The following is a 13,243-nucleotide window of genomic DNA, read 5'->3' as shown; positions in this document are numbered from 1 at the left end:
TCGCTGCACAGGGTATTGTGAAAATCAATCAGTTAATGTTTGTGACATTCTCAGCTATTATGATGAACACCATAGAAAAGGCCATGAGGAAATTAATAATTCTCTGTTCAGAGCAAGGTAAGTAAATAAAGCTTCAGGCCACACGCTGAGTAAGGAGGAGAAAACAAAATATTGAATAGCTGGGCATTCAGTGAGCACCATTCATCCTGTGCACTCAATGAGGCAGGCAGGGGAAAAAATAGTATGTGATCATGTCATTGAGGACTATATGTAATGCATACACACAAGAGGGCAGAGTTAAGGTTGCCAGGTCCACCTTAATTCTGGCATATCCTAACTTTTGAGTGCTTGCCTTTGCAACCTTAGGATTCTTTTGATGTATTTTTTGCTGTATGTATTATATACAGTGAAAAGTGTTGACGCTAACAGTGAACAAATGCATCCTGTGCAGGGAATCTTGTGTAGTGGTTACAGCAGGGGACTGTGGAATCGGCACTCCTGGCTTCTGTTTGTAGCTCTGCTACTGATTAACAATGTGACCTCAAGGCAAGGTGCTGATCTGCAAGGTAACCAATGTTCTGTTTCAGGTTTTCCGTATGGGAGTGACTTCCCAAAAGTCATGTGGAGAATGGAAACAAAACAGGATGGCAACACCTCCACCCATCCTGAAAGGAGATTGTGCAGTCATTCCCAGGTCAGAAAATCCCTTCATGGCTAAGAGGAAGAACTTGTCTCTCCTATTTTATTTCATGGCTGCTGAGTTCCTGTAAATTGGGGTGGGTGTAACAGCCACATCCATAAAAGGAACGTCGAAGAACCCAGATCCATTCTCTGGGACACCACAAGCAAAGCAATTGCAACCAGCACGGGTCACACCTTCGTTTGGGCTGGTAAGTCTGGTGAGGGTGAACTAGGGTTTGGAACTGTTGTGGGTTTTACTGGAGAGTTCTTGACATGCAAGATATTTAGATAAGTCAGATGTTATAGAGGGATTCCATGCTGGTGATGTTGCTAAGGGTGAAATGGGAGCTGGGAATAAATTGTAACTTGAAAACCAACAGTGCACCCTCTTGTACAGGTGAAAGTGACAACTCAAGATGCAGGGCAGTGGAGAATCAGTCCCAGTCCCTTTTCATAGGGAAAGGGATGCATGTTCAAAAAGATGTCTGTTTCTCAAATTACCCAGATGTCAGGCACGTTTGAAAGGGAGATGTGTCCTTTGTACCTGGCTGGATCTCATTCTCCTCTATCACCCGTTTGACACAGTAGCTCCATTCATTCCAGTGGAATTAATCCAGGTTAAAACTGCTGTAAAAACGAAGGCAGAATCTGTCCCTGAGAATGAAACTACCCAGTCCAGGAGCAGCTGGGGGCTGAACAATATTATATTTTTTTCCATCTCTAGTCAGATCAATATTGAGTAAAACTGGTTGGGAAATGGGTTTTGCTTCTGCAGACTGTGTCAACAAAACCAAACAAAAATCATTTTATTGGACTTTTCAATGGGAAATTTTGAGTTTTCAGCCAAAAAACAAAAAACAAAAAATTAAAGAAAATCTACAACTGAAAAGCTTTCAGGCTTTTGACAAAAAGTGGAGGGAGAAAATCCAAGGAGAGCAGACAGTTGGGTGAGAAATTTCATTTAACCGAAAACCCAGTTTTCCATTGGATAAAGAACGTTTTGATGGAACCTTTTTGGCCAGCTCCATTCTGAAAGCTCCATTCTCATGGGTATGGAATTGTTGGCCAAAACACATTGCTAGCTGCTAGGAGCATATCTGACCTGAGATCTCATGCATGGCAGCATCTCGCCAAGGTGCTGATCTGCTGGAGCCAGCAAATTAGCGATTCAGAGAGCTCAGAGGATTAGATAATCACTTACTTCTCTCCTGTTGTTTTGCCTTAGGTTTAGCTGCCTTCCTCTTTCTTCAGTGCGGTGAGTTGCTATGTCCTTCTCAGCTGCATTGTAAAGGCTCAGGCTGGATTGAGAGAGAATGCTTGTTCTGAAGAAACACACTGGGACCTTAGAAATCATTGCTGCTACCCAGTTTGGAGACAGACCTGTTGCTGAATGCTTTGATTCAGGCCCTAAACCAGGGATAATCAATTATTTTTTGTCAATGTCCAAATTCCTCAGTCAAGGTATAGACAAGGTCCAGACTTCAGAGAAAATACAGAAACAACAATAACAATAATAATACGTCAATAAAAAGATGTCACGGTCTGTTCAAAAGTGTCTGGCAGTCCGGATTTGGCCCACAGTCCGCTTCTTAACAACCCCTGCCCTAAGCAATGTCTGAGTCTGTTCTCACTGCGAATTAACACAAATGATTGGCAGCCAGGTCTGAACACAGAGGTTAGCCTACCCCAGGTCTGACAGTCACACTACAAAGCCCTGCCCAAGTGTTTATGTCCCCACAACACACATCGCTAGGACATGGCCCTTTGTGCTGCACTAAGCTGAACTGCTCTCTGAGTCTTTCCAGTGAACCCCTCTGTCCTTCTGAGCACATGGGGAGAATTGTGGGAAGCCACTGGAGGACTATGAGCACTCAGGTGGTTTAGCCGGCATCCTCACTGCAAAGTGGGAGGGTGAAAGTAGCACCCAAGCTGTGGGGTGTACCACCAGCCAGGCCAGTTAGCCTGGGTAAAAAGCACCACCAAACTCACATGAGAAGGTTGTGGATATGTGGATGGGAGCAGGGTTCCATGCAACACCCAGGTAAGAGTCTGAGCTAATTCTGCTGTGAAGACAGACCCTTTGAATGACTCCCTCTCTGCTTCCTTCCTATCTGTCTGAACAGATTCTGCCTATAAACTGGTTTGTTACTTCACAAACTGGGCCCAGGCCAGGCCAGGCGGGGGGCACATTGTCCCTGATGACATCGACCCACATCTCTGCACCCACCTCATTTACGGCTTTGCCAACATAAGCGAAAATGAGCTCACTACCTCCAAATGGAACGATGCCACACACTATGAAACTTTCAATGGACTGAAAAGCAGGTGAGTCCAGTAACGGAGGAGATTCCTGCTTCCTGACTGCAGTGTTCTTCCAACCACGGCAACTTTTGTGGATATACGGAGGGACTTATTTTGAAGTGGGAATACTGCCATTAAGCCAAATCCAGCACTCAGATACATCCAAAAGCCAGGACTAAGTCCATTGGATATAGGAGCCAAGATGGTCATGTTTGCAGCATTGTTAAAGGGGAGGCCTTCTTTGAAAAAATCCATCACTCCAGAAGATGAGCATGATTAGAGACAGGCCAAAACTGGAATCGTTTATCTGAATGGCCTCACATTTTTTAGGTTGTTCATCAAATAAATAAGTCCTGGATGAGAAACAACTCTTCTTATATTATTGCAACACAAAACTACCCAAGATGGATGAGAAACAGATATGCATAGAAATACTAGATCAGAGACAGTCAGTGATAGAGAAAAGTTGGCAAACACAAGAATAAAATCCAGGACCTCGGTCTCTTCCTTTTGCTTTTGTTTGAATAGAAAGCGCAGCACAAAATAATCGGTTGTGCTGATGGCAGTGCCGAATTCTCCTCTGTGTAGGTCTTGCCATCCATAACTGAGCAGGCTTGGACCAGCATTAGACGCCACTCACTGATTATTGGAAGTGGAAGCCAGACAGTGTAACCAACTTCTGCTCCTTTCATGCCCTTTTCTCCTCAGGAATCCTAGCCTCAAGACCCTCCTGTCCATTGATGGAGGAAAAACGGGTCCCGACAGGTAAGATTAGGATTGCCCTTCCTGTTTGGCTCAAGACCATGCTAGTGAAAGACAAATCAGTCCAAGAGTAGTCAAGAGGCACAGAAAAGGAAGATGACTCTGTTGTTGATAGATCCCCTATGACTGTTTTAATCATCTGTCTCTGCTGGGGGAGATGCTCCAAATAAACCTTGCCATGGGAAGATAAAGGCCAAATGCTGCTGCAGCTGGCAGGAAGCATATGTCCCACACTTAAAAGAGTTATTGCCATATCTAGGCAAAATGTGTCAAGGGACAAATTTGGATCCTTACGTTTAAGAGAGATTGGTGAGTCAAGTATTTAGAACTGCTATGTCCAGATGGCCATCTTTCCATGACAGATAGCTCCTTGTATTGTCCAAATGCTGCTGGGATTATCTGGGGCAGATGTGGATTATCTGGTTAAAAATAATCATTGTAGGGAGGATCCTATGAGCTTCCACTGTTGCTGAGATAGAAAGTACTTGCAGAACAAGGCTTTGCTGACAGATGGTTTGATCAAGCTGGGAAATTCCTGGAAATGTGATCAGGTTATTCTAGAACTGTTGCGGGTGACTTCCACCCACTGTAGATACTCTCCACCATAACTTTCCCCCTCTAACCACACTTCATAGCTCTCAGGCTCCTGGTTTCCCAATAGCAGATGCTATTCTAAGGGTGGTTCACTCCTGAATGCATCAGCACATGCAGAAAAGTGAATGGGCCTGATTCTCTTCTCGCTCTAACCAGTTCTGCAGCAGTATAATGCCACTGATGTCAGGAGACACTAAGGCAAGCGAGAGGAGAATCAATCTTGACATGACTGTACTACGATAGCTTGAGCTGGTGTGTTTATATTTTGATTGCAGAAAATATAAACTGCAACATGGTCCTGGCCTTGTAAACGTCTTTTCACCTAAGGAAGATTTCTGTGCATGATGAATTCTATTCTATTACTGCGTTCCTGTAAGAGCCACTCCTGTTCCTGTCGAGAGGAGGAATGCTAAAGGGACAGGACTGGTTTTTTTGAATCTGGGAGGGTCAAAACATTCCTTTAACACTGACAATATCTCATATGTGTACCAGCTTTTCCAGAATGGTGTCTTCTCCAGCCAGTCGCTGGACATTTATTCGCTCAGTGATAGAATTCCTGAAGATGAACAAATTTGATGGCTTCAATCTCTATTGGATCTACCCAGAAGGGAAGAATAAAGGACATTTCACTAGCTTGAGCCAGGTGTGTTAAAATTGAGGGATGAAATCCTCTTTACTCAACTATACTCATACTTGGTAGGGGTAAGGACACAGGAACAGAAGAGGTGGAGCAATCGACTTCATTAAAATGCACTATACTGAGATATTTTACTTTACTGCTGCATTTGCAAAATCTCCTATACTTGGAAATACCACAAATGCTGGGATCATTTTAACTATCACAGGTAGGGTGACCAGATGTCCCGATTTTATAGGGACAGTCCCGATATTTGGGGCTTTGTTTTATATGGGCCCTATTACCCCCCACCCACTTCCTGATTTTTCACACTTGCTATCTGGCCACCCTAATCACAGGTTATTAAAGAGACATGGTGGGTGAGGTAATATCTTGTATTGGACCAACTTCTGTTGGTGAGAGACAAGCTTGGTCGAATAAAAGGTATTATCTCTCCCCACCTTGTCTCTCTAATATCCTGGGACTGACACAGCTACAACTACTCTGCACACAACAACGGGTGATGAATGCTGTTTTTGCTTTAAATTTTGCTTATCTTAGGCTCCCCTCTCTTCCAGTAGAATCACATGGGGCTTCCTGATTCTTCAAACTCCTCCACCTTCTTATTTTGGAAGTGCAACTGGCAGTCTTCCCCCTCCTCTTTTAAAAAGCTTCCTCCCCACCGTGACATATCAGGGCACAGTCCAGACTGATAAGCAGCCATGTCACCCCTGTCCTGTAACTTTGGGTGCTTTGCTGAAGTAGCTGCCACCTGGGCCACTCACAAACAGCCTTCCAACATGAACGCCACACTCTGAGTTTATGTATAACTGCAACCTGCCAGCCACACTTGGGTTACACTCTGGCTCTCACCAGCCTTGGTTATACTGCAGAGTGACCTCAACACATCCCCAGTCTTAGATTTACCTCCAGAAATGTATGTCCTGTACTGCCCAGCCCTCTCCTGGACAATACAAGTTATATAAAGTCCATTGTTTCTTTAATAGAAATAATATGCACACAACTTGCCACACCAAATGGAGTTTCCCAGACACTTCAGTTTAAACACACTGAATTGGATAGCTACCAAGAGACAGATGTTCAGTGTGTATAAGTAATTAGGCATAAAAGTAAAAAATGTCTACAAGAAAAATAAAGATAAAATACTACTGGTGCCTAACTTAACAAACTATATTAAATTCAAAGCAAAGTGTTATCACCATATGGTTTCAGCAGTCTTACTGACAACATTTCTTAGGTCAGGACTTTTCTCCCCATCCAACAGCTGTTTCCTTTATCCCTTCAGATGCAGTGAATCCCTGGGCAGATGGGTGGGAGCTTTAGGGTGTTTCTTCCTCCTTTTTATAGTTTATGTCCCCCTCATGAAAAACATTTCCAGCTGGGTACCGGGAGAAAAAATGTCTATGTGGAAAGATGTCCCTGCTGCTTTTTACTCACCTTTCTGAGCTTTTTTTGTTTCTCTTCCTGCTTGATAACTCTGTTTACTGCTTAAATGCAAAGTAAGCAGAGCACACAATCCTTTGTTTGAAATAGACCTGTTTATCAAGCTGAGTTTGGAACATGTGGTAATAACCTCATATAGTGGAATCTTATAACTTCACAAACAATGTTGCCACACATATGTTATCAGGATGAGACTGATCAGCAAATTACGAGTTTTCAAATTATACCTTAACAAGGTTTACTTTGTTAAAAAATTATTACAATAGTGTGTAGGGTGTGAATACAGAAGTACATTATCTCAACATACCCCTCCTACACACACACACACAGATTTTAGTTGATTTTTTTAGACATAGATGATTGCTAGAGATAGACAAAATTTTCTGGATTTTTTTTTCTTTTTTTGGTTAAAAAGTGGCCTTTTAAAAATGAAGCTCTTTGAAAAAAGTTGTTGACATTTTCTGGCTTTGGCAAAATTTTCCATAATATTTTACCCAAGATTTTATCAAATCGCTTTCAAAATTGTTACTGAAATTTTTCTTATTGAAAACCAGGCTTTTGTTAAACATATTTTCAGAAAGTGCTGTGGCACCTTATAGACTAACAGACGTATTGGATGCATCTGACGAAGTGGGTATTCACCCACGAAAGCTCATGCTCCAATACATCTGTCAGTCTATAAGATGCCACAGGACTCTTTGCTGCTTTTACAGATCCAGACTAACACGGCTACCTCTTTGATACATATTTTCAGAAATTATTTTAAAAATGATTTCAATAAATTCTTTGATACATGGTATCACAAAACATTTTGCAAAAAATGGCAAATGAATCCAATTTGAACCCTGTGATACTTTTTGTTCAAAAATGGATAATTTCAAGCAAAATTAGGCTAATTATTCAGCAAAGATGGATGTGCAATGAAAGCATTTTTAATGCAAAAATCCCATATCGTGAAATTTCACAGAAAAAAATAAATGTTTGCAGGTGCAAAAGCACCATTGTTTGCAATTCCCCAAAGTCTAGGGCAGGAATATAGCTGTAAGGCATTTTGGATATTCAGATGAGATTTGGCAATGTCTTGTAGGAGATGGCAAATGCGTTTCAGGAGAAAGCTCAAAAAACAGGGAAGCAGAAGCTCATACTGAGTGCAACAGTGGGAGCTGTGAGGGAACTATGAAATCGACAAAATCTCAGAGTGAGTATATGCAGCCACACATGGATTCTGCACAGAGTAATTAATCCACATGTTCAGCCATTATCCAAGATGCTTTGCATTTGCACTGTTCCCCAGGCTATCTTCTCTTCAGGGCTGTAGATTTCCTTAACCTCTTGACCTTTGACTTCCATGGTTCCTGGCAAAAAGTCACAGGACATGTCAGCCCATTTCTCCAGGGTAAAGAAGACTCCAAATCCTCTTCTTACTATAATGTTGTAAGTTATGAATTTCATGGGAGATTTCTGGTACCCATGGGTGGCAAGTTTGTAAACATTTTGGTGGGGCCCAGAACCCGCCCCCAACTCCGCCCCCCCCAACTCCGCCCCCACCTGCCTAAGGCTCTGGGAGGGGGCTCGGCGGGGGAGGTCTGGGGTGCAGATCCTGGGCTGGGGATTAGGGTGCAGGAAGGGTGCTGGGTGCAGGCTCTGGGCTGGGGCAGGGGGTGGGTGTGCAGGAGGGGGTGAAGGGTGCAGGCTTTGGGATGGAGTTTGGGGTTGGGAAGGGGTGTGTGGGAAGGGGGAGGGAGTTTGGGGATAGGAGGGAGTGCAGGGTGAGGACTGTGGGGCTGAGGATGAGGGGTACATGATGCAGGAGGGGGCTCAGGGCTAGGGAAGAGGGTTGGGCTGTGGGGTGAGGGCTGTGGATGAGGGGTTCATGATGTGAGGGGGCTCAGGGCTAGGGAAGAGGGTTGGGCTGTGGGTGAGGGCTGTGGATGAGGGGTTCATGATGCAGGAGGGGGCTCAGGGCTAGGGCAGAGGTTTGGAGTGTGGGGTGAGGGCTGTGGATGAGGGGTTCATGATGTGGGGGTGCTCAGGGCTGGGGCTGAGGATTAGGGTGCAGGGGGATGAGGGCTCTGGCTGGGGCTGAGGGTTTGGGGTTGGAGAGGCTCAGGGTAAGGGCAGCCTGCCTTGCCAGTACTGGCGGAGGGCAGGCACTAGGACCCTGCGGCAGCAGACAGCAAATCTGCTGGGAGCCCTTTGGGCAGCAGGCAGGGGAGAGGCGCGCTGCGTTCTGTCAGGCAGGGACGCAACACAACGCGGCGGGGGGGGGGGGCCCACGCGGACTGGGGGTGGCACGCGGGGGCTGGGCCCTGCTCCAGGCAGGGTCGCGGCGGCGGGGGGAGACCTGCGGTGGCCGGGGCCAATCCAGGCAGGACCGGGGGGCGGGAAGAGACCCAGCTCCAACTATTGCTGGAGCAGGGCGCCCAGCCCTGAATATTGCTGGGGCCCGGGCCCCACACAAATATATAACCTGCCGCCCATGCTGGTACCATAACAAATGGATCAGGGGGTTGTGGGATCAGGAATGTGAGTGATCAGTATTCCAACAATAAATCAACATTTATGAGACTATCTCTTTCTAAAATCCTTAGGAGTTTGTGTGTCACAACCCCAAGCAAATAGAAATGAATGAGGAAATTCTGCATTTGTTTGTGCCATCTCTGTGGGTGCAGACACCCCTCTGCAGAATAGTTCTTTATCTCCAGTAACCAGAAATCCCGTTAACATTACAGAGAGGAATTAACATCTAAGGGCAAGTTATCAGTGGCCCATCAAAAAGGCACGTGCAAAATTTGCAGATGCAAAGTTGATGAGTTTGCACATGATGGCTGAGTAATTAGCCATGCAAATACACAGCACAAAAAGACCAAACTGGCACATGAGACAGTGAGATTCTCTCTGCACAGGAAACCCTTTGCCACTTCAACCTGTAGGGAGTGTGCTCCCTGACCACAGAACCATTTGTCACCATGAAGAGGATCCATGCCCAGAAATATTAAGATGCAAGCGGTCATAGAGCTCTGATTAGGATGTGTAGAGAGGTTTTTCATAGCGGAACAAGAAGCCAATCATTAAGCAAATGCCAGCAATGCTACCTTACTGTAAAATCAGCTTACAGTGCAAAATATATTATAAACTACATGTAATACCCGCTCCTACAGGACTATGCTGTGAGATACTGGAGTAGCAAGGGTGCCCCAGCTGAGAAGCTCATCATGGGAATCCCCACCTATGGACGGTCGTTCACCCTCTCCTCCTCCAAGACAGGCATTGGTGCGCCCATCTCTGGGCCTGGATCACCCGGCCCATTCACTCAAGAGGCAGGATTATTGGCCTATTATGAGGTAGGGAGGATGCTGCTCTGTTTAATCTTGCCTGACTTGGGGGATGCAGCTGAATCAGTGTCTCTGTTTCTGTTGGGACCGGCCATTGGGATTAATTCACAGGGTTTTGCCCTCGCTCCCAGGAAATCACCCTTATGCACCGTGAATATGGCATAATGGCTGTCATTTCCGGGTGACCACTGGGCTTTCCAACAACACCTTGAGAGGGACCCAGCATTGACATTCCTCTCCAGTCTCCAACTGGTGGTGTGGTTTTGTTTGTTTTTTAGATCTGTACCTTTACACCAGGTGCCACCACCAAGCGAATTGTGGAGCAAGAGGTCCCGTATTCCTACAAAGGAAACCAGTGGGTAGGGTATGACGACGAGCAAAGCATTACAACCAAAGTCAGTGTGTTTAAGGAGGAGCAGGGCAAAGTCTGCTCTTCTTACGGTTGTGACCCCTCCTCCCCCATTGCCCTCTCTACATAATCTATTCCAGGCTCTGGTTAAAAACCCATCACCAAATTGAAGGGAGGGTTGGGTTGGTTTTTCTAGCTGCTGATGGAGTCAGACACACCTGGATCCACATCTAGATCCTACCAAGGCGCTCCCTGCCACATCTCCATTGGGGTTATAAAACTACAATGAGAGAATAGTTGTGGAATGCACCAGCTTGAGGGGCGCAAAATGCTGGCTCATCCCCAGCCCACCAAGGACCCACTGCCAAACCCAACGTCTCTTTCTAGGCACAGTTTTCTTTACCAAACATAGGTGACAAGCACAAAAAACAATTTCTCAGCCCATACAGCACCCAGGGGCTTTTCCCCTTTGCCTCTCTCAGTCCTTCCTGCTTCATGGCCTTCTGCAGGATTCTTCCCTGCCGACCTCCTCATCCCAGGGCTTTCTCCCCAGAGGCCCGTTTCCCCAAGCCGGTTCTCACTGCCTCCCGTCCCAGGGAACTCCATGCTGCTCCTAATCCTCCTTCCTCACTGACATCCCAGCTTTTTCTAGGGAACACCTGTCCCCTCTGCAGCTGCACCTGCTTAATGAGCAGTGCTGGCTGGCCCCAGGCCTCCAGCTCTTCAAGGGGCAGGATACCCTTTGACACAGGAATTCACTAGAAAAGTGGTCATGGAGGAGATTACGCCATCACTCCTTCACCCCCCCACCCCCACACAGTGACACGCTATACCCTGTGCAACAATATACATTGCCCGGGAAGTGCCACCAGTGGCGCAGCTTCCATTCTTGGTAAAGAAAAAAGGTTAGTGTTCAAAGAGGAAAACGGAGTGGGGGTGGAGGAGATGCCGCCCAGTGCACAGAGCTAGCATGAGGCTTAACATTTAACTCCATTGAAGCTCCCAAAATAAGACTGAAGTAGGACTTGACAGCAGCAGTGTCATTTCAGAAAAATTCAGGGTGGGGGGAGGGGGCAGTAAGGCTGGGGGATGGGAAGAGTTATGTCAGCCTGTAGAGCATTATATGTGATTGTATTATATCCAGCAAGGGCAGGGGGAATGGAGTATGGACCTATGAAAAGTCTGGGAGGTGGGCAAACCAAGATCTGGGGGGAGGGCAACGGCCCCCATTGCCCCATAGCAAATGATGCCCCTGCTTGAGAGTTAAATAGGCCTGAGGCTGGTGGATTTCACCCATAGTGCAGAGGGGTCCAAATATTGTGTATCGCCTGCACCTAATCAGGTTCTTTGTGGGTTTTCTCCCTGCCCCCTCTGTTAGGTTCAGTATTTGAAGAACAAGAAGTTGGGAGGTGCCATGATTTGGGCAGTGGACCTGGATGATTTTGATGCCATGTTCTGCAGCCAGAAGAAACCATATCCTCTAATAGGAACTGTGAAAGCAAAGCTGAGCTCCGGCAATTGAGCCGGCAGAGTATGAAGCTATGAATGCACTATGAGGAAAACCGTCTCACTTTCTTTCTTTGGATGGGGAAAGAGTTTGAAGACATGCTGCTCAAAAACAACACTCACGTGTGGCATACCCGCTCTCTTTCACCAGCACATCCACTGGTGGTTTCCTCTCCTCTCATTTTGTAATAAAGCCATGGACAACAGGGCCCCTTCACCTCAGAATTGCCCAAGGCAGGGAGCACCACAAACACCCTCCTCACCCTTTTTCACCTTACACTGTGTATTGTGTCACCCAAGGGCAGGGCCGGCTCCAGGGGTTTTGCCGCCCCAAGCAGCCAAAAAAAAAAAAAAAAAGCCACGATCGCAATCGCAATCTGCGGCAATTCAGCAGGAGGTCCTTCACTCCGAGCGGGACTGAGGGACCCTCCACCGAATTGCCGCCGAATACCTGAAAGTGCCACCCCGCTCCAGAGTTGCCACCCCAAGCACCTGCTTGATAAACTGGTGCCTGGAGCTGGCCCTGCCCAAGGGACCCAAAACAGTGGGAGTGAAAACTGTTTAAATGAAGCAATAGGAAAGGAGATGGACTGCCCCCATCCCCGCCTACCCCTGCTCCTTCCTCAGAAATGATGGTGGGTAAAATGTCCACCTCAAGCCTCCAACACAGAAAAGCACAAGAATCAGTTGTAAATGGAGCAGGAACCTCCAGCTCTGTAAACACGAGCTCATTAGCGGCTGAAGCAGTCTGATTATCACATCCCAAGCCCCATTATTATTCCCCCCACCCCCCTGCAGATAAGCTTCATCGCCTCTCTGCAATTTGGGGTTACTCCACAGCTGGCCCATAATTATATCTTATCAAGGTCTTCAGCACAATCTTATCCTGGTCGATTCAGTGAATGCTTGGGAAGAGATTTCCAAAGGCAAAGGAATGCTGGCAGTTCCCGTTCCCCAGTACAGATTCCATTGAAAGCAGTGGCTAATCAGTCTCCTTTTAGAGCTCAGGAGGTAAGCAGCTAGCAGGCTACTGGTAAAACCAGGGATATGGTTCTCTATGTTCAGTATATCAAAGATCTATGGAGCAGTCACCCACTAGTAAACTATAATTCACCTGGGGGAAACCGTGTGTCATATTAACCTCTTCTGGTTGCCAGTGGATCTGCTGAGTGGGAGGTATGCCATGTGTGCCCCTTAGACTTTCAATGGGCAGACTCCATCTACCCAACTATACTCACTACTCCAGGCTTGGAGAAAAACAATGTATTGCGACACCTATTTAAATGGAAAATGCCACCACCCTAGTACTCAGCGTCAGTAATTATTGTCTGACCTGCCCATAACTTCCCACAACTGTGAAAATGTAAACCAATAACAATAAAAAATGCTTAAACCCCATAATTTTGCACTACTGTGAAAATGTAAATAGATTAAAACAGAAAAAAATGCTTAAAAATAAAAGTTGACATATATCAAAATGATTTTAAAAATATCGAATTCTGCCAAGGATTGTGATATTGCACTGAAAGGCTCTTTAGAAGTAAATGGACAACATGTTTTATTTTCTTGTAAAGTGAGAGATAGAGTCACATACATACATTAGACAAAAAGGCTGGATATTAGGAAAAACTTTTT

The 13,243-nt window shown here is 45.9% G+C and overlaps 1 pseudogene; it reads left to right on the top strand.

Moving 5' to 3' along the window:
- The first annotated feature begins 644 nt into the window (after window positions 1-644).
- LOC120404014 lies at window positions 645-11,923 on the top strand (annotated as a pseudogene).
- Window positions 11,924-13,243: the final 1,320 nt, after the last annotated feature.

Source organism: Mauremys reevesii, linkage group 4 (genome assembly GCF_016161935.1).
Source record: "Mauremys reevesii isolate NIE-2019 linkage group 4, ASM1616193v1, whole genome shotgun sequence".
Taxonomy (NCBI): domain Eukaryota; kingdom Metazoa; phylum Chordata; order Testudines; family Geoemydidae; genus Mauremys; species Mauremys reevesii.
Note: the sequence above shows the minus strand (reverse complement) of the source record. Positions and strands in the feature narration are given on the sequence as shown.